General features: G+C 43.3%; 1 protein-coding gene across 10 annotated transcripts in view; it reads right to left on the reverse strand.

The window, feature by feature from the left end:
- PCDH15 (protocadherin related 15) overlaps positions 1 to 26,501 on the reverse strand; it is a 597,589-nt gene that overhangs the window by 365,638 nt on the left and 205,450 nt on the right. For 9 of the 10 annotated variants that reach the window (XR_011904016.1, XM_072339847.1, XM_072339849.1 and 6 more), the window contains one exon: positions 8,650 to 8,697. The exons of the other annotated variant lie outside the window; for it this stretch is intronic. The gene's annotated coding sequence lies outside the window, so the exon portion shown is untranslated. The remainder of the gene's footprint in view (positions 1 to 8,649; positions 8,698 to 26,501) is intronic. 10 annotated transcript variants of the gene reach the window in all.

Consider the following 26,501-nt stretch of genomic DNA (forward strand, 5'->3'; position numbering starts at 1 on the left):
CCTTGGTGTCCAAGTGCTACATTATTTTTCTTCATAGAGCAGAACAGCAGGCAGTTTTGACACAAAGCTTCTACTAATGAGTTTATGGTTTTCTATTTCTTAATTAGCAGAACTGAATCAACTCTAGCGTTGTTTTCTTTCCCAGACAAAACTATCAGTTGTTGCTTTGACATCGATATTCTCCAGGGTTTTGCTGTTTGTTTCTTTAAAAGACCAATCCCCCTGCAATGGAGAATAGATGCATCCACACATCCACTGGATGCGTGACTTGTCTTGGCAAAGCACTGACTATGTTCTCTGCTGAGTCTCAACAGTCCATTGCGGGGCCTGTCTTGAAGGAAACCTGTCTTGAATGGCATTAATCAGTGAAAATTCCTTTGATAAAAAACCATCCCCTTTGGTTGAAAATAAGGAACCACCAGCCTGCTGCTCAATGTGTCCTGCATCATCATTGTGCTGCTATCGGAACAGAAAACATACACTGGCAGGATGATTCTGTCAAAAGCCTAAAGCAAATGCTATCCCGATGGCTGAAGCTGTTCCTGGGGTGACTCTCCACATTTGCCTATATTTTAGCACTCCACACATCCCCTCTCTCTCACCTTCCTCCTGCATTTATCTTCACAAAGGGTTAAAGGATTTGTCTAGGATGAAGCAACCCCAAAGCAGTTCCTGTTACAGTAAATGAGAGGCATAAAACACCATTCAGCATAATAACTGTGCAGATGGTAGTCTCTGCTGTTTACAGGAGCCCTGACACTACTTCAGCAAACTCCCAGGAGGCCGGCTCCAGTTCCCTTTTAGCAAGCCTCATCGCAAAGCTGCTCCATCAGTTAGATTGTTCAGAATGCAGAAGCACGTTTCCTTGCAGCTTTGAACAATGAACAACATATTATGATACCCTGCATTATTTACGTTGGTTACCTTTTACCACAATATTTATTTATTCATTTGAAGTTTCCATCTGCAGGTTCTGGCTACCTTTCGTGCTACTGCCCTGCAATTGTGCTCTAATGGGAATCTGTTCTCCCAAAACATCTGTCCTTCAGGGTCCTATTACAATGTGCAAGCTAACAGTGACAGGATATTTCTACTACTCCCACTTCACACAGTTTTTCCACATAAACTTGTTATTCAAAATCCCAACAATTGACTCAATGTCAGAACTTCCCTTCATTTCATTAGATTCATATCCCCATGACTTCTTCAGTCCTGACAGAAGTGTCAATGCTGTATTTGAAATGACAAGCCGCACGATAGGGCAATCTCTTCTATCATTCTAGATATTTTATGAAAAGCAACTCTATGAAAACCTGCTATTTCACAAGACTAGGGCTTCTCACATTCCTAATCTTCCTTTAATCTGCCTTTTCATTCTTTTACCTGACATTTTTACTTAAGATTCCTCTGAGATTATTTATGGAATTAAGATGCTTTAAAATAACTAATCTTTCAGACTTTTAACATGCGTGTTGCATACAGTTCCAAACTACTTAGACCCTATGTATCTAGTATCACCTGATTGTGAGCAAGAACACAGCCTGAGTCTTGCCACATCCAACAGCCAGGACCCACCTCTCTGCAAGAAGGACTCTTCCACCTAGGGATGTCCACAGAACAATATGAAGGTGAAGATTTTTTTGCCCAACACTGAATATTTTTCATACCCTATTACTACAACGTACCTTTACAATTATTGTTAGTTACTGAAAACATAAGAAAATGGAGGTACTCTTCAAGCAAATCTTGAAATACTCCACATATTTTAATTCCTATGAATTACACACAGTAAATGTGTTCCTGCTGTCCTTAATGAGGTAGCCCCAGATTTACTGCTGCATTATGACTCAGCATCTGCACCTCCACCCCATGCTGCATGTGCCTGTGTTCTCCAAAGCCAGTTGTGTGTTTCTTGAGTTGGCAGCAGTGAAGGTGCAAATGCAAGAGATTAATTGTGAGGGAAGACAGCATTTCAGCTACATTCAGATAAATGCCAAGCCACTCTCAATGGTATTTGAGAAATCATGGCAATCAGGTGAAGTTCCTGGTGACTGGAAAAAAAGGAAACATCACACCCATTTTTAAGAAGAATAAAAAAGATGATCCTGGTACCTAACAACCTGTCAGTCTCACCTCTGTGCTGGGGAAATCATGGAGCAGATCCTCCAGAAGGCTATGGTCAAGGATTCAGTGTCGGGATGAAGATTAGTGACAAGTGGTGACCCCAAGGGTCAGTCCTGGGACCAATGCTCTTAGTATCTTTATCAGTGACACTGACAGTTGGGTTGAGTGCACCCTCAGCAAGTTTGCTGATGACACCAAGCTGCCTGGTGTGGTCAATGCACCAGAGGGATGGGATACCATGCAGAGGGTCCTAGACAGGCTGAGCAGTGGGCTCAGGTTGAATCTCACGATGTTCAACAAATCCAAATGCAAGATCTTGCACCTGGGTCAAGGCAACCCTCACTATCAATACAAGCTGGGGAATGAAAGAATTCAGCACGGCACTGCCAAAAAGACCAGGAGGTGCTGGTGGATGGGAGGCTGAGGTGATCCTGTGCTTCAGTTCTGCACTGGTGAGGCCTCAATTGGAGCATTGTGTCCAGATGTGGAGTTCTCAGTACAGGAGACACACGGACCTGTTGCAGTGCATCTGAAGAAGGGCCACAAAAATGATCGAAGGGATGGAACATCTCTCCTAGTAGGACAGGCTGAGAGAGCTGGGGCTGCGCAGCCTGGAGAAGTGAAGGCTCTGAATCTTTTAGAGTGAGGGTGGTGAAGCACTGGCACAGGTTGCCCACAGATGGGGTAGATGTCCTGTCCCTAGAGACTTTCAAGGCGATGCTGGATCAGGACCTGAGCAACCTGATCTCGCTGTGGTGTCCCTGTTCGTTGCAGGGCAGTCGGACTAGATGACCTTTAACGACCCTCTCTAAGGATTCTATGATTCTATCTCAAAAATTATATGACATGAAAAGCAAAGGAGAACAGAAGAGGTATGACTGATATTCTAGCCCTCTGATGTGGCTGGATACGTCACATGAAAACATCCATAACATCCTCTGAGACCAATCCATGAAAGCAAATACCGCTTTCGAGTCCTATCTATGTTTGGAGAGTCCTTTGAGAATTTCACTCATGCCCTTGGTTGTGTGTCTTGTAACTTCAAATCAAAGCATACTGAAGATGTACTTCAATCCACTTGATTTTTTATCAGTATTATTATGTTTTATTACCTCACTTGTATTTCAGCCCTTAACGTATTTTGAAAAAGCAAACAGACCTTTATTTTGTTATGAAAGCACATCAATCCTGTAATACGGAGGTACAGAGGCACACCATGCCAATACCTGTCTTTCTCTACAATTCTCCAAGCTTAAATCTGTCTTCTTCTGATGACAAGTAAAAAAAGCCTATGCAGCAGAAATGAGCATAGCAGAAGAGGGAAAACATTTGCCTGTTCCTTATTCCTTGCACTCATCACAGAATGACTTATGTTGGAGGGCACCTTAAAGAAAGATCATCCAGTCTCAACCTCATCAACATGGGCTGGATCAGGCTGCCCAGGATCCCATCCAATCTGGCTCTTAACAACTTTAGAGATGGGGCATCCAGAACATCCCTATGCAACCTGTTCCAGAGCCTCACCACCCTCTCAGTGAAGAACTTCCTAACTTCTAACCGACATCTACCCTCTTTTAGTTTAAAGCCATTCCCCCTGTCCTGTCTCCATCAGATCATGTAAAAAGTCAGTTCTTCTCCAGCCTATAAGCACTCTAAAAGGACTGGAAGGCCTCAATGAGGTCTCCCTGGAGCCTTCCCCTCTCCAAGCTGAACAAGCCCGACTGCCTCAGCCTGTCTTTGTAGGTGAGGTGCTCCAGCCTTCTGAGCATTGTCGTAGCTATCCTCTGGACTTGCTCCACCTCCCTCTTGTACTGGGGGCCATGGGCCTTGAATACACAATATTCAAGATGGGAGAGTAAAGGGGTCAATTACCTCCTTTGCTTTGATGGCCACTACTCTTTTAATGCAGCCCACTGTATAGTTGGCCTTCTGGGCTGCAAGCACAGTTTTTCATCCACCAGGATCCCCAAGTCCTTCTCCACGGGGCTATTCTCTATGAACTCTTCTCCCAGTCTGTAGTCATTGCCTCTACTCAAGCACAACATGTTGCATTTGGCCTTGCTAAATCTCATAAGGTTCTCATGCATGCAATCCTCAAGCCTGTCCAGGTCCCTCTGGATAGCATCCCTCCCTTCTACTGTGTCAGCTTGGTGTCATTAGCAAACCTGCTGAGGATACACTCGACCCCACAATCTATGTCATTGATAAAGATATCAATGGCATATTGATATAAAGATATAAAGCTGGTCCCAAGATGCACTTCTGGGAGACATCAATTGTCACCAGCCTCCACCTGAACACAGAACCACTGACAACATGAATGCACACCCCCCTGGGAAGCAGCAAAGCCTTTTAGAGAGGCTATCCACTAGGCACAGCCTGAAATCACTTACAGTGTTTTTTTTTTTGTTGTTGTTTGTTTGTTTTAGCAGCTCCACCAGTGGTGGCTCCCGATCCTGTCACTTTAAGCCCCATAACAGATGAGCAGTCAATAAGAGGGTGCACTGGACCCAACCATGCCTCCATGTAAGCAGTAACCCCCAAGGGAAGGAAAGAGCCGGCCCACAGGAGAGTTTGTCTGTTCCCCAACCTGATGCCAAATACCTTCAGTTCACTTACTTCCTCATCAGGACACAAAGCCCTTACCTTTATTAGGCCCTGATAATAAATACTGTCTGCTTTTACAACCACTGCTGAAACTAAAGGTAACATCTTCCTAGAAGAATCTGTATTTTACAGCTCTATCCATGCCCAACATTTCTTTAAGTCAACTGGTGGCAACGGTCAGCTCAGCACTCATCACTTTGTGTGTGGGATTGTCATCCTTCTCACTCTGCACCCACCTATGCTGAATGCCACCTGCCGTTGCCTTGCCCTGCCACGTAGCTTTGCAGAATCCTACTGCAGTTTTCCAGCCAGCACTCATCTTCACTGCTCTGAATAAAAGCATCATCAGCACACTGTCATCTTTTCCAGTTCATTTATCAGCGGAGTACCACAGGTTTTCAACAGAGATTCTTTTGAGACCCTCCTACCGTCATCCACTCACCCAGAAAACTGATCACTTTGCTCTAGCTTCTGTTTCTTACCTACAGATCACACTTTATTCATATAAACAGATTTTCGCTTACCTGACATAAGTGCAACCTTATGATAACAGAGTATCTTGTCCTTTCGGCTTTAATCGATAATTCTCACTACAAGAATCTGGCTGCTAATCTGAGTGGTTTGCTCCAAAGTACTCCTGTAGGCACCTCCTTCTCCTCTTTCTCAACTGCTGAACATGTTTTGCCACATTCCACCCTCTCCTAGCCAAAAAAGGACTACTTGACCAACCAGCTCCTGGGTCTCACCTGGCACTGAAGTGCACTGGCTGCTTTCAAGGTTTGGAGACTTCTAGACAGTAGGAGGCAGATGGGCTGCTTATGTGAAGGTCAATTCCTTGTCCGTCACTTCTTGTCATCCTGCAACCTCCTACCTGGACATCCAATGCAAGGCTGAGTCCCATCCACAGCTGCCTCAAATTTTACCAGATAACATTTGGAACCTCAAGTTTAAAATCCAAGAATTTCTTTGATTGGAATTCATAGAAATTAATTTCTTAGCTTCTACATTATTTAGGCTAAATTGTGTCTTTTTGGTAAGAAGGATTTGAAGGAAACTGCTCAGAGATGACAAAAGCTTCAGCTATGTGGCGGGACACTTAAAAAAATGCTGAACTTCCATATGCTGTGTCTCTTGTTGACCACAACAACGACCAACCAGCCAACCATAAACCAACCCTGTTAACAGTCAACGAGAGAATGGCAGCACATGTTAAATTTTATCCTGTTTTTGTTACACGGATCCACACAGCCAACAGAAATCATCCATTAAACACTTACGTCCTCCTCATGCAAGCTTAAAAAATTCTATCCAAGATTTCGCACCAGCACTACTAAAGGAAGCACCCCACAGAGCTGGCCACAAGGCCCATGAATTGGCCCATGAATTGGCCCATGAATTGGCCCATGAATTGGCCCATGAATTGGCCCATGAATTGGCCCATGAATTGGCCCATGAATTGGCCCATGAATTGGCCCATGAATTGGCCCATGAATTGGCCCATGAATTGGCCCATGAATTGGCCCATGAATTGGCCCATGAATTGGCCCATGAATTGGCCCATGAATTGGCCCATGAATTGGCCCATGAATTGGCCCATGAATTGGCCCATGAATTGGCCCATGAATTGGCCCATGAATTGGCCCATGAATTGGCCCATGAATTGGCCCATGAATTGGCCCATGAATTGGCCCATGAATTGGCCCATGAATTGGCCCATGAATTGGCCCATGAATTGGCCCATGAATTGGCCCATGAATTGGCCCATGAATTGGCCCATGAATTGGCCCATGAATTGGCCCATGAATTGGCCCATGAATTGGCCCATGAATTGGCCCATGAATTGGCCCATGAATTGGCCCATGAATTGGCCCATGAATTGGCCCATGAATTGGCCCATGAATTGGCCCATGAATTGGCCCATGAATTGGCCCATGAATTGGCCCATGAATTGGCCCATGAATTGGCCCATGAATTGGCCCATGAATTGGCCCATGAATTGGCCCATGAATTGGCCCATGAATTGGCCCATGAATTGGCCCATGAATTGGCCCATGAATTGGCCCATGAATTGGCCCATGAATTGGCCCATGAATTGGCCCATGAATTGGCCCATGAATTGGCCCATGAATTGGCCCATGAATTGGCCCATGAATTGGCCCATGAATTGGCCCATGAATTGGCCCATGAATTGGCCCATGAATTGGCCCATGAATTGGCCCATGAATTGGCCCATGAATTGGCCCATGAATTGGCCCATGAATTGGCCCATGAATTGGCCCATGAATTGGCCCATGAATTGGCCCATGAATTGGCCCATGAATTGGCCCATGAATTGGCCCATGAATTGGCCCATGAATTGGCCCATGAATTGGCCCATGAATTGGCCCATGAATTGGCCACAAGACCTTTATGAATACTTCTAATGAGCCTCTTGCAACCTGGTAAGCCACCTCTCCTTACAGCTTGCCATAGTCCCCTTGTTACTCCACTCCTTATCTGCCTGAGCCAGCTTCTTATAATTCCTGCATTAATCTGCACCATCTCCACTTTAAATAATAATTTCCTTTGGGAACTGTACAGAATGAATGCTTCCTTGAAATCTAGATGGCTTAAGCTCACTGTGTTACTGTAGTCTGAGACATGCACTTTTCTCAGCAAAAACAAATGTTACATTAGTCTGAGAAAATCTCCTTCTACCATATATATACACATATAGGTATTTTATCCCACTTTTCACTTTTATTATATTCCTGATTACTTTTTTTCTTCCAGTAAATACAAAGGTTGCAATGACCTAATTCGTATGTAACTTTCCGTATTTCTTTTTTAGTATCTTTGCATGTAATGTTAGCATGCACTGGTGAGAAGCACTATCCCCATATTGAAACATATGATTTTTTGCTACCAGACTGCCATGGCCAGAGCTACAATCAGAAAAGTAATGAATGCAGTTTCTACAACAGAGGTAGATAATGGAAACGGCAGTTTTCCTGTCCCTTACCCATCTGCAAATAAATCACACAGACCAGGCAAACACAACATCTCTCCTTTTGGTAGAAGAAGAAATAACTCAACTGCTCACTTACCAATACAGGATGGTTTTGTATTGAAATGTTTGCAACTTTAAACTAATAATGGAGCACTCAGAAGTGGAATGGAAACAGGGAGAAGAGAAATGCATGGACAAGAATTATACCAAGTTGTTTTAGAACAACTGCCTAGTATTGTTCATTAGGCTCTTAACGTGATAGCAGTTAACACTTCCTTTGTGTTTTCCACAGCAAAGAAAATCTTTTCACTGTAGTTCACACCACCTTAAGAATTCAGTGCAAGACACCAATGAGAAAGAACCTGAAATATTTCCACCTTCTTGTACTTTGCTACTCTTTACCTGAAAACCCAGGTAAGAATTTACAAGTGAAAATGTAACTCGAAGAGAAAGAACCCAGGTCATGACATGAATTTCCAACAAAAAGAACCATCTTTTCCCTGTGGTACAGCAGAGTTGCTGAGCTGATTTCCATCTTGTGATACAAATCAACAATTTAATTCTTAGTGCCATGGAGCGTGCAGCAGACATCATTCCGAAAGCTTCCTATGGATAGATTTTCAATCGTTTCCCCACATCGTTTTCTAAGTTAATCTTTATAAAGGACATGACTTTCAGTCACAAGTGCACCACATAAGCCTTGCTCTCATCATGTAACTCGATACAGACATTTTAGCATAAGAAAGAAGTGAAAGAATGGAGCGGTTTCCAGCAAAAGCAATAGATGAAGCAGGACATGAAAACAACAACCCATAAAGAGGTAGACTGAGCTTCCGGGAATGCATGTTATTAAATGGATTGCTGGACAGTGAATTCTGGAAACCACTTTTGCCAAAAGCATGAAAATATTCAATGGGAAACAATGGTACCTTGATTGCGCTTGTCAGACACAAACGTTTAGATGATACGTTGATTACCTGGAAAACAGAAAACAGAACATCAGTAATACTGTTCATATTTTAATTACCTACTAATAAGAACATGTCATACTATATGTTTTTCCCTTACTACAATGGGGGGTTTAGCCTTTAGTATTACTTTGGAGTACTTACTTGCTCCACAAAGGCTAAATCCCAGGGGTAAGATTGACTCAGGCCATTTCAATGGGACCTTTTCTTTGGTTGGATCTTTTACATTCTAGTAGCTAGCCTGAAAACCGAATCGTATCCCTGCTGGGATCACTTCACCTTTCCTGGCAAAATCCAGCTCTTTTCACTACCAGAGCACCCATCAGCATTATCTACAGCCAATTTCATGTGAAGCAAAGATGTTTTGCAGGTTTCTGCTTTCTCTTTCATTTCAGTATTCATTAGTTATCTACACCATGGGACTCAAATGTCCAGAACATGCAAAAAGCTACGACTTAGATCAACAAAACAATAAAACTTATTCTCGAGGCCTGATAGCACAAAGTAGCCTCCTACATTTGAGTTAGCCAGCTTGCCAAGAGCAGAGAGCAGGCATAGTTACATATAGCTGGTCTGCTTTGCAATAACTGAAGCTGTTGTTTTGTTCTCTAGCAGAACGAATGCACGTTAGGCTGGGTAGGAAGGATTTATAAAATAACTTGAGGCTTTTTAAGGTTGATGGAGGTTTGCAGACACACGTGGGTGCTGTGCTGACCTCAAACAAGACGTAACAAAAGCAAATAGATGCAATTTTATTCACCTTCAAAACAAGGAAGTAAAATGAGGTAATTTCAGTCGCACGTATGTAGGAATACCAAACTTCTCCCAAGAACAGGTCAGACTGATCAAATCATTTCTCACTCTAAAACGTAAAATGTATACACAAAAACTAAAACCAGAAAAACAAACAAACAAAACCATGAGAAATAAACACTATGCAGTTCATTACATCAAATGTCTGGTTGTATTTCTTTGCCTTCTAGTAGGCTAACAATGTACTGATCAAACTTAACTCCTAAAAGAATACAAAAAGAATACAGAACTGGGGACTGGAGGACAGTTGCTGCTGGAGCACATGCCCTGGCCCACAGGAAATACTGGACCTTTCTATCGGCACCGTGGTTACCACTAATTCAATAATCCACCAAAACAATTACATATTTCATCCACACAGACCTACAGCATTAAGGTTCCAATTAGTTTGCCCAGACAACGCCCGGCCTTCCATGCATGTTGTGGAAGAACACAACAAATTGCACTGCCATGGGAACAAGGTTTACTACTTGCTTTACTAACAGATTAATGCCTACTGTCAGCAGGTTTTATGATAAATGATTGCCATTTTGAATTTCTATAATGAAGATGCATCGTGCTCTCTGTTGTTCACGCTGTAGAACACTCTTGCTCATACTCATCAAGGGCTCTTAGTTCCACACATTATTTTCCAAAAGCATAAGCTGTTTAGATAGCAATAATACCGGATTTTATCATTAAAAAAAGGAAGATGCTTCAGACCTGAGTTTTCTACTGTGCTAGAAGGTCACTGTGCCTGTGACACTGACCAGGGATGTGGTGCAAGAGTAGGGATCAGCAGATGTAAGGTTGCTTTATCCACATAACACGCAGCATAGCTTGGAAGATGCAATGACACCCCCACCAGACCTATGGTTCAAAGCAGATGGAGGAGGGATCCATTGCTTATGCCCCTGCAAGAGGGAGAAGAGCATTTGGTGCCACTGGAACTGGGCTTCTGGATTGGTTTCCTCTAAAAGCAATTTCATTCACATTCACCAAAACTACTTTAAACTGACTCGAAATGCAGTAAACACAAAGGATTCACTTCAAAGACATGGCAACGTTCCAAAGCCAAATGTTAACTCTACTTAATCGCAGAAGAAAGGAATGAGATATTTAAAAAAAACAAAAACAAAAACAAAAACAAAAAAAAAAAAAACAACAACCCTTAAGAAAAATAACACCAGTATGGCAGAATCAAATAAGGATGTGCTTTTTATATAATTCAGAACTAATTCCCAGCCCTTGTCTGAAAGTATTACATAGCTGTGAAGTCACCCTGGGAGGCGAGATCTGGGGGCCCTTCAGTTATGCGGTAGGCAATCAGTCACCCCTAAAATCAACCTCAATGTCCCAAACTGGATGTTTGGCCTCTTATTTCTGTGCTGTTCCTTCAGCGATGCAAAAACCAACAGAAGGCGTACTGAAATTCTGCTGCCATCTTCTCTTGTAACCAGATGTGTACATTGTCATTAAATTACAGAGGAAGCACAAATTGCATGTTTGTATAATCATTTCAAATTATTTTGCTGACTAAATACATTCTCAAAGCTGTAATTCAAGACTCACTTAATTTCCACCATTGATAACTGCCTAAAAAACAAATCTTGTCGTTTGATACGAAACAAGTTTTCAGTAAATTTCCAAGATCCTCAGTTTTTTGAGGACAATTTTCTCCCTTCTCAGTAATACGATAAAATATCTCGCCAGTAGCAGAGGAAAAAGGACAAGTTCGTGAAGAGGACATATTCAGAAAATTCTGCTCTTGGAAGAACACTCATGAGCAATGCCAAAGCCATGAAGTAGTTCTGCCTAGAAACCTACCATTATTGATTTCCTGAAGATTGACAGAATTGATGGTTAAGTACAAATGCTTCCAGTATACAAACAGAAAATGCTTTGCTGTAAGAAGGGTTGGGTTTGCAGCAAGGAGTTGTGTGAGAAGATGAGGAAACCAAGAGTAGGAACTTGGACTAGGCAGCAAGGTACAAGAGTATGACAAAGCCCAGAGAGCAGGAGACCAGGGGGAGGAGTCAGCATCTCCGAATGCAGCTGCACCAACAGCACATACCACCCTAGAAAAGGCATCTTACACATGGTGGAAAGAGATGATCAAAGGCCTATCAGTCTCTTTCCCAGTCCTTACTATCCTAGGAGGGTGTCTGTCATGAAGCTGCTGACCCTAGAGCTCATAGCCCAGGAAGGCTGCCTTGTAGCACGGTGATCAGACAGGCCCTGGAGATGGCGATGTCAGGGAACTTCCAGCCTCCTTGGCTATCCTAAGCATACTTCTAGTCACAACGAGCACTGCTCCCACCACTTAAAGTTTACCTGGTGCTGTGTGTGGCAGCTGGCTGAGCTATCCAGCACCACGTAACAGAAAACAAAACGACAACAACAACAACCCAACAGCGTAATAGCATCTGGGTTCTGACTTGAAGTAAGCTTTGACATTCAGAATTAAGAACAAGGGAGAGACGTAAGGCTTAAGCTGAGGGTAGGGTTTGCAGTAGGTGGTTACACTTCAGTCTAGGGCCAGCCTGAAGGTCCTGTGCTCCTCATCTCCCAGAAACCACCACCTCTGCTGGCCCAGCCACAGATACCCCTCATGGAGGATATTGTTCGTTAGGAACTTCTCAGAAGTTCTATTAATTAAGTTTACTTTTCAGTCTCTGACTTAATGTCTTTTCCTTCACTCTCACTCAGCTTCTTCTCTCCTTCACTAAAATGAGTGACTCAGAAGCAGTTGTAAAAGTACGTTAAAACAAGCATGAAGAGTTATATCATCAAAACTATCTAAGGAATATGAAACTATCTGAAAATTACCATCTTTATTTTAATTAGGGGAATGTTACCTACAGCAATGCTTACAGTATGTGTATTTCCATACTTAACACCTTATCAACCTCCATCTCTACACTTTTTCAGTGTCTGATCTTAAATTCTTATGCTGCTAGGATACACTCAGCAAATAAAAAAGAAACCACAAATGTTTAACATCTCTCTGAATACTCATGATTTGCTTTCTGCACAGACTAACCACACATTTTTTCCCCTTTCACAAGGAAAGGCTCTCCCCTGCTTAACACTCATGCTGAATTCGAGTTCTCTCCTGGCTTTCCCAGTGCATCCTTTGGAGGGACCAGCCTCACCCAACACAGAATATGAGATTTTGAGAAAGGATCTTGAAGAAAGTGTCACGAAGGATATATCCATGAAGTCCTATGGTGACAGCAATGACAGCACTGAACTCTCATCTATCTGGCTAAAGATTTCTAAGACCATTCCTTCCACAGAGCTGTTCTTTATGACACTCAGATGCTTCTTAGAAACATAAAACACAGATGACTTAAAAACACATGTGTACAGTTTATCAAGAGTTCGTCCTCCCTTTGATTTCTCTCTGTTGAACATCTCACTGGGTTTTTCTCCTGTTATGCTGACAAGTCCTTTCTCCTGCTTTCTGTGCCCCCAAGAATTCCTTTCCTATGGTCTCTGGCCACACTGCACCAGGATTCACTGAAGGAGCACCCAGCACTCACCTTTGCCTTCATTTCACTCACTGGGGATGCTACCTGCCTTTGGAAACTGTTCTTTGCTGAGTACGGCTGGAGACAGCATTTAACTAACACAACATGTGAACAGTGCCTTGCTCCTTTCTCTTCATTAAGGACTAAAAGATCTCACTCCATTCAGAGGATGTCTTAATGTCAGAAACAGATGGGTCATGCAAAACACAAGATGGTCCCACTGGCTAGATTTAAGGGGCCATACATGCAGTGCCTTTTACTATTCTTTAGCTTTCTCAGGCTGGAGGGACTTTAACTCAATCTTTATTTAATCTTACAACACGGAGCCAGTCTCTTCCAAACAAATGCTCAAAAGGAAAGGAGATGAACTCTGGGAGCGGCTGATGTACAGTCTCAGACATAATCCCTCACTCAGACTTTGTGCTTGGTAAGGTAAAGGGAGGACGGTTGGACTAGATGATCTTGTAGGTCCTTCCCAACCTTGTGATTCTATGATTCTCTCCACCAGACAAGCAGGAGTTCCTGAACTGGGATGATGGGGTCTGTATGACACAACTGTTCTGAGCTCTGTGTAAGTGCTTCTGTATACTCAGCCACATTAAGGATTAGCAACGCACAAGTTCTCCAGATTTGTATTCAAATGTGTCAAAAAAAACCTCTATCAAATCCAGAGGAGGTCTCAAGATGACATTCAGTTTTACTTCTAGATCTTCTCCCTGTAGACTACAAGGCAGGGTTCAGAGCCTTGGCTTCGCCACGTTTAGAATATCTAACTAACAATCTGTTTTTCTCCTCAAAGGAGATTTCTCTGCCCCATTTCCACTTGTGCAATTATATCATGTAAACATTAATTTCTGCAGTCAGACTCGTTTTACAGACAGTTTACATGAGAAGCTTTTCAGTCGATACATTGCCACTGTCCTTTTATAATATTTACGTGTCCTGTTTACGTTACTTTGTTAATTTTATTGTAATTTAGTACTAATTAATAGCTCCATGGTAATAAAGTGTTTAATCGGTTATAACTCTTAATTATGCCATGGCACTCCTTAATAAAACAATGCGCTATTGGGATTAAATCAAACTAATTGAATTAATCTGTTATCCTCTTTTACGGGTAATTTGGTGCATGGATAAAAGCAGTCACGGAGCTGTTTTCATGGCAAGAAGCCCAAAACGACTTTGCATGCACTCTTTTTTGTACCCTGAAAAGAGAAGAAGTGCCCCTGATTTCAATGGGCATCTACAGGTTAGCAGGAGGACTGTAAGTCTCTCCAGACCAGGCAGTTCCTTTTCCAGGTCCATCCCCTGTCAGGCCCAAGGCCAAGGAGACCATCCCCAGCCCACCTCCCCTCATACACGGCCACCCCACCAGTCGCCCTTCCCGTCACCTCCTTCAGTCCTATTAGCTGTGCAGAGCCACTTACTCTCTGCTTGGAATTGCTTAGCACTTGTCATGACTAAATTCAGGTTTCATTATTTCAGATCATTTCTGCACGTGTCAGCATCACTTAAAATCACCATCTTGTCCCTACTGAGGTGCTCTTGAATCTTGCTGAGGCCGGTACCATCCATGCCTTTGCAACTCCACTCCTTATTATACCACACAAGTGAACGAAGGAAGAAATTCAACTTGACAGCCTCCTGTCTAGCACTTGTCACATGCTTGTGACAGGCTCAGAAACACCCCCGAGGGACAGCATGCACATAAGGTGACAGTCCTGCACTCAGCTATGACCGTGTTATTGGTGAGCTACCCTACACTGCATTTCCCACGTGTGTGCAGGAGAAGAGCAGGCAGAAATAGTTTAAAAGAGCAACTTAGCCTGAAGCAAACAGCAGTGCTCACTTTGTCCCCACCCACTAGGAGACACACAGACAAGGAAGGCACCCAAACACAGATGCCATGTGTCCACAAGTCAGTGCTCTGTCACCTCCTGCCACCCATCAGCCTCTAGCACAGGTCCTGCTACGAGCTCAGCCCTCTCTGGCAGGTTCTGCAGATGCTGTAGGGTGAGTTTCATTAGCACGGTGACTTGAATAAGAATCATCTCTCATTATCTCTGCTCCCCCTATTCCTCCTCGCGCTCTTGAATTATTCTCCTTAAAATACTGAAGAAACTCAGGCCACGCGTCCAATGCCTCTCTTGAAGAGAAAAAGCATTTAATTAAATATTTGTAGGATATATTATTCAATGCTTCATTTCTTTCCAGAATTGAGCACCAACCATTTTACTCTTCCTTCACAGCAAAATTCAATTTAAAAATACCATAGGACAGATCGTTTACCCCATCCTAAAGGCCAGCTTGTCTCTTCTGACTCCGATCTGCTCTGTTGGAGGCTGCACCAAAGTGCTGGGACAGAAAAGCAGAATAAGGGAGAAAAAAAATGAAGCAAGAGTGTTTAGTGGCTGCTTTCTACAACTGTGATGGTATGCTAATGTATTTAGACCTCTCATACCAACACACTCATGTCTGTGACCTGCCACACTGTCTTCCAGAGACAGTTAAGTGATGTCTGTCAGGACATCGTACAGTGCAAACATCAGTGACAAGACAGACTTCACACAGCTGCAGATAGAGCTGATGGCTCTCTCTGCTAACCCCGGGTTGAACACTAAATTATTCACTACTAAAGACATTTTTGCTCTGGTTCTCTGGTAATGGCCAAGAGGCATTGCACACTAACAAGCTATTTTACAGCTTGTAAGTTTAATCCACTTGTACTTTCCTCTCTCCATTTCTAGCAGGTCAGCAGCTGCCTGTGCCTGCAATGCATCAATCTGAGCTGCCACCCTACTAGCTCAACAACTGCAGCAAAAAGCATGTATGTGTGTGGAGGTGTATAAACAGAGATATATCTATCTTGCATTCCATAACCATCACCCAAGGAGATTTTTATTCATCATTTTTTCTTGAAGCACAGCTAATAAAGGTGACGTCTCAGAGAGCTCTGCACAGGACAGAGTTACTGATGGCATCAGAAGAGACCCAACATCTACCAGGCAGTGTTTAGAGAAAGAGCGAATTGATCTCGTTATATCAACTTTGAAACTGCCTTCTGTAGCACCCAGAGAGAGCTTGCCCTTCAGGCAGGTTTTTACAGGCTCTCACAGCTTTACTTTGATTGCACTTGTAGGCAAAATATATAGCTTTAGTTGGAAGGGATTATCTGTTATCCTACCCTTTGGGAGAACCTCATACTGTGACAAAGACTTTGCTCTGCTGAATCTCTTAAATTTCACAAAACTAACAAAAGTACAGCACTCCTTGCTTTTCCTGTTTTTTTTTTCTCCTTCTTTTCTGATGTCCCTTCAGCCCCTTGAGGGCCAGACAATCATTGGATGGTATTTAAAACCCCCGTATACGAACCTTGATTTACTGATAAACTGGAATTTGGTGACATTTTAAGGTTTGTAATCAGAATTGTCTGGGGGTCACAGGCCTCTCTGTTGTAGCTTGGGGAAAGAGCAGAGCCAGAAAGCACTAGCTCGTGGCCCTGAAAATAAACAACATTCTGCTCTTCGGGTTCAAATGATATCGGTATACTCTTTGCCCACAAACATCACCCCCTGGGGTCAACAGAACCATTTAATCCCCCACTGTGGTTTCCTGCACTCTCTCCTGCCTCTGAAAAGGCTTCACCAGCAGCAGCTTCCTTCTGAGGGGTAGCATCCTGCTAGTGAAATGCCAGCAGCCTGTCTGGATGCAGAGCATATGAAACACAGCTCACTACGGAGAAGAAGCAGGGAGCAAATCCCCAGGGCTTGTAACAAGCCTTGCGGCCAGTCCCCAGGCTTCTTACACCTCCGGAGTCTGAAGGCACAAATGAGAAACTGGGGCATTTCCACTCTAAGCTCAGCTGAAATAACCTTGGAACACTTAAGTTGTTCAGTGTGCAACTGGTCATTTGGATCACTAAGCTTCAGAGAGGAGGCAAGCAAGTGAGCATAGACCCTGGACCCTCCAGAGGGTCTTGTTTCTGTAGCTAAGGACCAGCACTAGCTGCCATCAACTGTCTCCTCTGGTTTTCAAGTCAAGGACAACCAAAGATCTAGAGGTCATAAGACTGAAGGCTACATTGAATAAATGGCTAAGAGTGAAAAAGAAGAAAACTCTTCTCGTCCTACTTCAGCTTACTTGGGTTCAAATATAAATACAGAAACAGGAGGCTAAACCCCTGCCTACAGAACACACTGCGATGCATGAGAATTTGAGCAATCTCTGCCACTTCTTCCTTTCTACCAGCAGCCCTTCTGTGGGGGAAAGGCTCCTACTCCTTGACAGAAAGGGATTTCTTCCCACCCTCTCAGCAGTGATAGTTCACCAGCAAACAGCCATACGCACTCACAAGAATTATATGGAGAACATTCTTTGTCAAAGGAAGTACAACATTCTGCATTGTGTGGTCCTTCATGAACGCAGTCTGAAAATACAAAGCTGACAAGGAGCAATAGAAATCTGCTTGAATGTTTAAGTAGTGAGATGGAGAGAATCAGCCACAATAGAAGCACATTGGTAAGAGTAACAGTACTGGTTAAGAATCCCCTTATTATAAACGAGTAAACAAGGGCACGCTGTGAGCATGGAGCTCACGCACTCATTACCAAGCACCCAAAGATCCAACTTCAGCATGAACTGCCATGATCTACAGATATCTCCTTTGGCACGATGACACCCTCTTAAACATCAGATCAGGCCAAGGGAAGAATACCAAACCTCAAACACTGAATCAAAAGGCCAAGAATACCGAACCTCCAACACTGAATCAAAAGGGCTTCCAGATAAACATAAATGACTTACACCTGTGTTGGTACTACCCCAGTGTGGTGAAGAGAGGAATTGTGGAAGTTACCCATTGACTGTACAAGACAAGGATTCTTCCCCCTCTTCCCCCCCCCCACATAAATACTATGTTTTTTTTTCCTGCTCTTACATTCTACAGAGCTAGAATCACAAAATACATGTTGTTCTGCTTGTTTGTTTCCAGGCCTTTTAGTATTTTTCATTAGTTCCCTACATTTGAATTCTGCACAGAGATACAATGGAAACTGGTAGGCAAAACAAGTTCAGAGGCTGCTTACCCCTTTGCCGAAGAAAAACAGGGGTGCATCCAGCCAGATCTTCGGCCTTCTTATAGCAATCCAGCACTCCCTTGAGAATTCACAGTGCCTGTGTGGAAGCTCTGTACTCTAAAAACAATTAATTTCTTCCTCTTGTTACAGTTTTGCTGAGTATGGCAACTGGGTCTTTTATTCTTTCAACAGAGTGCTAAGAAAGAAGGGGACACCCTTTTGCAGAGTCTGCCAGGACAAGGGAAAACAGTTTCAACACCAAGCAGGGGAGATAAACACTGGATATAAGGAAGAAGCTTTTCACAATAAAGGTGGTTAGGCACTGGCTGCACGCAGAGGTGGCAGATATCCCATCCTTAGGGAAACATCCAAGGTCGGGCCGGCCAAGGCTCTGAGCTCCTGATGCAGCTGTAGGTGTCCCTGTTCACTGCAGGGGAGCTGGACCAGACGACCTTCCCTGCCAACTCAAATGGTCCTAAGATTCTCAAAGCTAAGATTTTTGCCCTGTTACTAGATGATAATCAGGAAGATAAACCATTTTTCCCACTGACTGTGCTGGGCACCCATACGAGTATTTCTGAATGTCCAGTTTTGAACCTCTTGTTGAGAAAGGAAATGGCAACTCTCAGTGGGTAAAGGGTGAATAAGAGGAATTTTAATGAGAAGGTTACATGAGAACATTTGATTTCTTAAAAATGAGAATGAATATAAATTTGAGGCGTAATAAAAACTGATTGCTTATTTGAGTAAGAAGGAAAAACAATCAAAGAAACCAATCATGTAGAAAACAATCCTATCCAGTGGTAATTATACCGCTATTCCAAACAGTTAGGCAGTATGTGAGACACTGGGCAAGCCAGATTTTTGTCTCCATATTATCATTTGCTCTCATTACAAAATATCACCGCTGCTCCAGTTAAACCATTGACCTTCTTATGTGTCTATCTCAGAATTATCTCAGGAAAAGCACGCTTGAGAAAGCATGAAAATACGTGACAGCCACAAGTCAGTGGGAATGAACATGGAGGATTGCGCTTTTGCCCTTCCTCTATCTGGATTCAGAACATGTTCAAACACAATGCTGGTTCTGTTGTTCTGGCTTTCTTTTTTCCCTATGTAGCAATGGGATGTTCACTACAGCTTATTTCTACACTCATTTTATCCCTTTCGTGCATCCTCCTTTAATTGATCTCATTTGTGTGCAATGCAATGCCTGTTATCTATGAGAAATGCAATTTCTTCTTAAGCCACAGTGGGGGAAACTAGTTGATGATCCAACTGTGCTAACTTATTTTCTTACAATGAATTCCATCGTATTAGCAAACACAACGCTCTTAGTACTTGAAATGTAAACAGAATCTCTTCCCATATTTATCTTTTAAAAAGACCCTCTGATACCATCCCTATTTAAATGAAAAAAATGAACACTACAACCCTTTTGTAAAGCTTTTACCTAGCAAAATTAAACATGAAATTAAGTGTGGAGGAAATACTCATTAACTGCATCAGAGATCACTTCCAGGAAGAAACCCTCAATGCTGGCAATAGAAATGCTAAGCTTACCCCTTGTTAAACCACTCACTGCGTGGGCAATCTTCTCATTCTCCTTTGCAGGATAAAGCAGAGCAGCCAAGGACGACTCAGCAGTGAAGTCCCATCCTGCCCCTTTCCTTTCCCTTCCCCTTTCCTCTCACCAAACCACAGCGAAACTCTAAGCCTTTGCTAGTGGCAAGGAATAATTGATTTAAGGCTGCCGACACGATACTTTTCACAGGCATCTGAGTGCCATTTTTAATTTCACAAAACCAAAAATAATATTTATTTCCAGATGAATTCAGCGCTCTCATTCCAGACACCACAGCTCTATTTGCTCCCTATTTCTCATCTGCTTGGTCCCTGGGACAGGCCCACCAGGACATCAGCCCTCCAGGTTCCTGCAGCTCCTAGACAGGCAGTATCTCAGTGCTGCTCTCCCACCTCAACTCCCCAGCCCCAAACTCCCCCCAGCACAAGCTCACTGTGGGATTTTTCTTCTCGTTAATTCATCCTGCATTGAAATTGGGAACACAGCATCCCCTGGCATATCCCCCATGGATTCTCACACCGCCTATTAGTTTTATAACTAATGAATACATTATAGATGTGAAGCTACAGAAGCTGCTTCTCCTTACTAATTCAGAGGGAAAAACCACTCATTTTAGTTTTCAGTGGCATGGAATACCCATTGCCCACACACCATTCAAAAGGAATACATTTTTAAGTGCTCAAAACTGACATGTAAGAATGACAGGTTCTGGCTTTCCAGCATCACCAGAAGACAGCAATGTGAACTTTCTTGTATCACCCTGCAAGCTGCCAGGACGAGCAATTTGGAATCATGTTAATTAATGCTTTTAATTTAACTATTGAGAATATAACTGTATTAATATACTGAGCTGGAAAGAGAGACGGGGCCATATGTAAAGTGCTACAAGGTGCGATTGCATGCTATGATTATTGGAACATACAAATCAAATTCTAACTATAAAATCACCACTGAGAACAGTTTCAAGCCCAAGCAAACATGTAATTTCACTCTCGTATCATGAAAGCTGTTATGTTAATCAGTGCTTAAGTTACCTTTAAAAAGCTGAAATAAGAATAGCATAGTAAAAAAAAAGAATGGATTTTTCCTTCTTTTCTTTTAAAACATGAAGCTAAAATGTCCAATATGCAAATTCCATGCATGCATCTTAACTTAAGGCCATCATCTCTTGTCCTACTGCTGTTACCTGGGAGCACGGCCCGACCCACACCTCTCCATAACCTCCCTTCAGAGAGCTGTACAGAGCAATGAGGTTTCCCCTGAGCCTCCTCTTCTCCAGACTGACCCACCCCAACTCCCTCAGCCCCTGCCCATAAGACTTGTGCTCCAGACTTCTACAGCTCTGCTCCCCTTCCCTGGACACACTCCAGGGCCTTCTTGTAGTGAGGGGCCCCACGCTGAATGCAGCACTGACACCAAGATGCGCTCCCACCAAAGCTGAGAGTACAGAGGGACAATCGCTTCCCTGCTCCTGCTGGCTGCACTATGTCTGATACAAGCCGGGATGCCATTGGCCTTCTTTGCCACTTGGGCACACTGCTGGCTCATGTTTATCCTACAGCCAATTGGCAGCCTCAGATCGTTTTCCTCTATGCAGCTTTCCATCCGCTCTGCTCCAAGCCTGTATCATCGTGACCCAAGTACAGGACCCAGCACTTGTTCCTGTCCAACTTCATCCCACTGTCCTCAGCCCATCATGCAGCCTGTTCAGATCCCTCTGAAGGGCCTTCCTACCCCCAGCTGTTCCTCCTGACTTGGTGTCATCTGCAAAATTAATGAGGGTGCACTCAGTCTCTCAATTCAAGTCTACCACATTGCTGTCAATTCCCCTGCATATTCACAAAGATCCTTTAGAACCTTCCAAAACCCGTAAATCACAGTTGGTTCCATTGCTTTAAATTCCTCACTCCTAACAATCGCCTTCCACCCTCAGCATAAGGCCTAGCAGTATTCCAAGTGTTTGTACATACAGAACGAGGTGGCATTTATGCTACAGAAGCAGTAGTGCTTCTCACATCGTTCTGGATGATGAACCAGAATGAAACACAGGTTCCACCCAGCATCCGAATTCTGTTAGTTTGCAAGGAGGAGTCAGAGAGCTCCATCCTCACAGAGGGGTAGAAACAAGCCTGCATCAAATTGCAGCTTGAAAGCACCCTCCTGCACAAACAGCATCAGCTCTGAAATGGGAAAAATTGCCATGCAAATTACACTGGCTATCAGGACATGTTCTTGACAAAGGTGTAACATCCTGATGCATAAATACTGTGACTTCTTGAAAATAAAATCATTATTCTGCAGCAGCGTGAGCCTGGCAATTTACATTATATTTCAGTCTTAAAACATTTGACATTGGTATAACACAAACGACAGAGCTGTTGTAAACTTCCAAATGCAATTTCATACCGCTCTTCCTCTGAACAATAATGCAGCATTAGATTTAATGCCACTGACTGGTACTGACGCAGCTTATGTGGGAGAATATTTGGAAGATATATGAAGGACAAACACACCTCGCATTCAGGCAAAGCTAGCACTGATTTACACGTCTGGTGGCCACTCTCTGTTAAATTCCATGTGGTGTTGTGCAGAACAAGCAGCACCTCCTGCCCAGAGTGCCAGGCAGCAGTGAGCCTCCATGGTCACACACCCAGGAGGGCATTGCTGTGCCACTGTGTGTCCCCTGACCTGCGTTTCATGCAAGATGAGGAACAGTTTTTGGTACAACTTCTACCTGCATTTGCGAGAAGACTTGCATTTGAAAGGTACAACCCATTAACCGTTCTGATTTGAAGACACTACAGAAATGTCCATGTGTTTGGACAAGCAAGAGCCTCCTCCAACCTACAATGCAGACCTGATCCTTACTGACCCTGTGTTTTCCAGGCACCAGCTGATCATCAGCAGTGCATCCCTACAGAACTCCAAAGCACTTCTGCATGGAATTAACAGGGTTTGCGTGAGGAAAAAGCCTCACCTCTCTTCCAGGATTAACACTCTATGCTAAGACCCTCCCAGGCCCAACACTGAGCACCGCAGCTGGCTGTAAATGCTTTGGCATTAAATACCACAGAAGAGGAAAGAGGTACTACTCTGGGCTCACCTCTACTATTTGTTTCATACAAAAAGCAAATAGTTATAAAGCAGGAATGATTCTGCCAAGACTGGAAACAAGAAAGCCAACCTGTTAGGGCTAGATACACAGCTGTCAGAGGGAAGCTTCCAGAAGAGTACCCCACAGGGAGCTAAAGGGGAAACAAACAACTTGACATCTATCATGGTAATGCTATGAATGGAAGAGCCACACGGGCTCCCTCAGCCCCACTTGCAGGCTTCCTTTGAAACCATTTTGCTCGCCCTCGGGGTGCCAGAGCAGCACTTGGTGCTGAAGCTCCACATATAATGATATCCGCTCTGCTGCCTGGAAGCAGACAGAGGTCAGACATTAACCACATATATCCTTAACACCAATGATATCAAATATATCGTGTGCCCAGGGCTGACCTCAATCTAATTCTCAGCAGCAGCCTGAGAGTGAAAATAAAAACTATCTGCACCTATCTACTCCTAGGTTCCCTGGAATTCCTTTTGCTCTTATTCAAGGATCAGCATCCCCCGTGCATACAAGAGTCTTTACCAATCAAAGCCAAAAGGGTATATCAAAGCTGTGATAAAAACAGGAAGAAGATAAAAGGCAAAGAAACAAGGATCCGAAATGAGTATAGCAGCTACTCCTGAAGGTCTTGGACAGATAAATTTATAGACATTTGTTTTCTCTAAGGCACATTATAAAACTCCATCTCAATGGCTTCTCATCTGCTCAATGATGTCTCATCTGCTTCAAAGATTTGTACAGAAGAAACATCATGAGATAAGGATATATCACAATTGTGAAAATTAAACCTCTATCCCAAAACACACCGATGCTGTTCATTTTCCTCTGCAGAAAGGAACCCGTAACTCACTCTAAGTGGCTGACTCCTAGAGGGGAGACACCGTAAAATTTTCAATATCCTGCAGGGCAAACGGCTGCATGGCAAGTCAGCGTAGAATTACGGTATACGTGAGCCTTTAGCAACCTTCCCAGTGACAATGTTTAATTACCTGCCATGCAGCTACAGCAGCCCCAACTGTAAAAGGGCAATGATCCACTGAACTTCAATTGGACAGAGGTCAGTTAGGATCTCTGCAAAGATGTGAAGGGCAAGCTTCTTTAGACAGCACATGTTTTAGAGCCTGCAAAGGGCTTAAATGTATTTATTACAATGTAATAGCAATCACACAATGGGCTTCCAAGCAGCTGATAACATTCAACAACTCTGCCTTTGACAATTTCAGGTTTGGACAGGTGCTAGTATGAGGTGTTAGTTCAGGGAGGATGAATGCATATGCACAAAAAAGCTCAACAGTAGAGCAGTATTTCACAGCTGGCATCTCATACTGTAGAGTTGGGAGGTAATTACTTTCAGAAGACGGTGCCTTGGATGCTAATTTTGTTCTCTCACTTTCAGCATTACTGCTTTATAGCAACACGCTAACTTTTCCCATTACGAGAGCTCTCAACTCAGACCCACGGTGCCTGGGAGGATCCAATGTGCTAGGGCTGAGCCTCCTTCAGCTCTTGGGATCCCCAGTCTTACGTTGGCTCTAAGAGTGAGCGCAGTAGCTGCCAGCTATGTCCCATGATGCAATGAAAACGGTACCTACAGCCCTACGCTCCTAACTTTCCACTTCTTCCCCTCTCTGCTTTCATCCATGCTCCCAGGTAGTCCCCATCAGCTTCACAAAAGGTTTTACCACGGAGCACAAAACAAGATGAAGATTTCTCCTGTTTTCACAGCAAGGTCTGAGTATTGTTCTCCACAGCTAAGAAACAGTTGAATTCTTCTCTTGCATGTCTCAAAAAAGATATACAGATAATAAGAATAATGAAGAAAATAGATAATAATAAGAAAATATAGATAATTAGAACTAAAAGTGTGTGCTTATGGGGCATTTTCATTAACACAGCTGTTGGTGACTGCACACAAGAAGTCTGCACTGTATTAAGAAGTACCTATCATGTTAGTCGATACTTGCACCGCAATCTATGGATGTATATTCACACAGATGTGATATAAAACAAGATTGCACGAATGTAAAACAGACCTTTTACCTCACAGCACTTCATTTCCACAGCATTACCGATACCCTAAGTAATAAGGAAACCTGATGTTCAATAATTCCAGGCTTTCAAAGACTCTGGGAACAAGCATTTAAATATACAGTGACTTACACAAGTGAATTTGTTCAAATGTACATTCACAACTCTATACCAACCTCTGTGGCCTCAAGCCTTCTGACAGTGTCCTTGACCACATACACAAAACCTCACCAAAAGCCTAACTGCAGTATATGCAAGGAGAGACTGCTGACTGCAGGATGCTATTATCAGCTCTCCATTAAAGAACTCGGAAAATGACATGGTAACTGCCAGCTAATGCCATGCTGTCACACTGTCTTTTAACCTGGCTGTAAGGAAGTGCTGCTGGACACCAGCATTACATCCCAGAGTGCCTTGGCACCTCCTTCATTGCAGCAGCACGCTGACATACCTGCAGATTGGAACAGGGATTGCTGGGGCATTACATCAACTTCTGTGACCTCAGCAGAGGACTGAACGAAGCTATAAAATGAAGACATTATCTTTGTGTTCCTTCTGTGCCTGGGCACTTTCTGATTTTTGCTGGTAGAAGGCAGTTATTAGATGACAAACAGTGAACTGCCATGGCAAAGCGCCCCTCTGATAGGCACTGTCCTGCACACCAACACAGCTTGAGGAAGGGGCTGAGAGCCCACTGCTACTTCCCTGCTGCTCGGTGGTTCAGGCAGGCATGTTTCTCACAAAGCACACAGCACTGCACCTGATTCTGCTCACCGAGAACGATGGAGCCAGTATTCTTTACCACACGGTTCAAAAGCCAGCAGCAAATTGCTTCCACCTTTAAATCGACCTGGATTATATGTCTTAGGGAAGTGCAGAAATTTGGCACTGTTTTTCCCAAGGTAGGATTTGTTAGTAATCTGCTATCTGCATCTAGAAAGAGGCTGAAATCTTTAACACACCCTCTGGGACAAGAAAAGCCACCGCCCCAGTTCCCCTTGCTCTCTGACTCATTCTCCACGTTGCAGCACAGTAAGCCAGAATCTCCACAGCATGCACACCCAGACCTGCTGACATCACAGCAGCAATAAAACCTTACTAAATGCCACTTTAGAAAGTGATTACATACTAGCTTAGAACTATAGCTGTGAATAAATAAATAAATAAAGTACAACAGTATTCTTGATATTCCTTTTTTCTACTCTTGGAACTGAATTCCCATTCAACCTTCAGTGCAGCAAATACTGAACACTGAAAGAAGCCAAATGGAACTTTCCAGGTTATCACAGCTTATGTCGTTGATTTCACAGACTCTATTCAATCAGTAGTGGTGGTTGTTCTACTTAAGACTTTTTGAGCTCAGAGAAACCATCACCAGAAAGAGTAAATAAGTCTCTCGCCACTGTTAATCTTGGTCTTTTTTAACAACATTAGTAGCACACACTGAAACTTCTAGGCCATAAGGAAGAAATGGCAAATACGCACCAGCTGACCTGTAGTGTTTTAGGGTCATATTCTCAATATCATTCAACACTGAACCACATCACCTTTTCAAATGTATCAGCAGTCATTATGAAAGTAGGCTTAATCCTATGAACTATCGATCTCTGATGACAGAACATATTGTCCACTAAGTAACTGCTGTGGAGTTATTATATTTTCTGCAAAATTAAGACGTATTTCAA

The sequence above is a fragment of the Excalfactoria chinensis genome, chromosome 6 (assembly GCF_039878825.1).
Source record: "Excalfactoria chinensis isolate bCotChi1 chromosome 6, bCotChi1.hap2, whole genome shotgun sequence".
NCBI classification, from domain to species: domain Eukaryota; kingdom Metazoa; phylum Chordata; class Aves; order Galliformes; family Phasianidae; genus Excalfactoria; species Excalfactoria chinensis.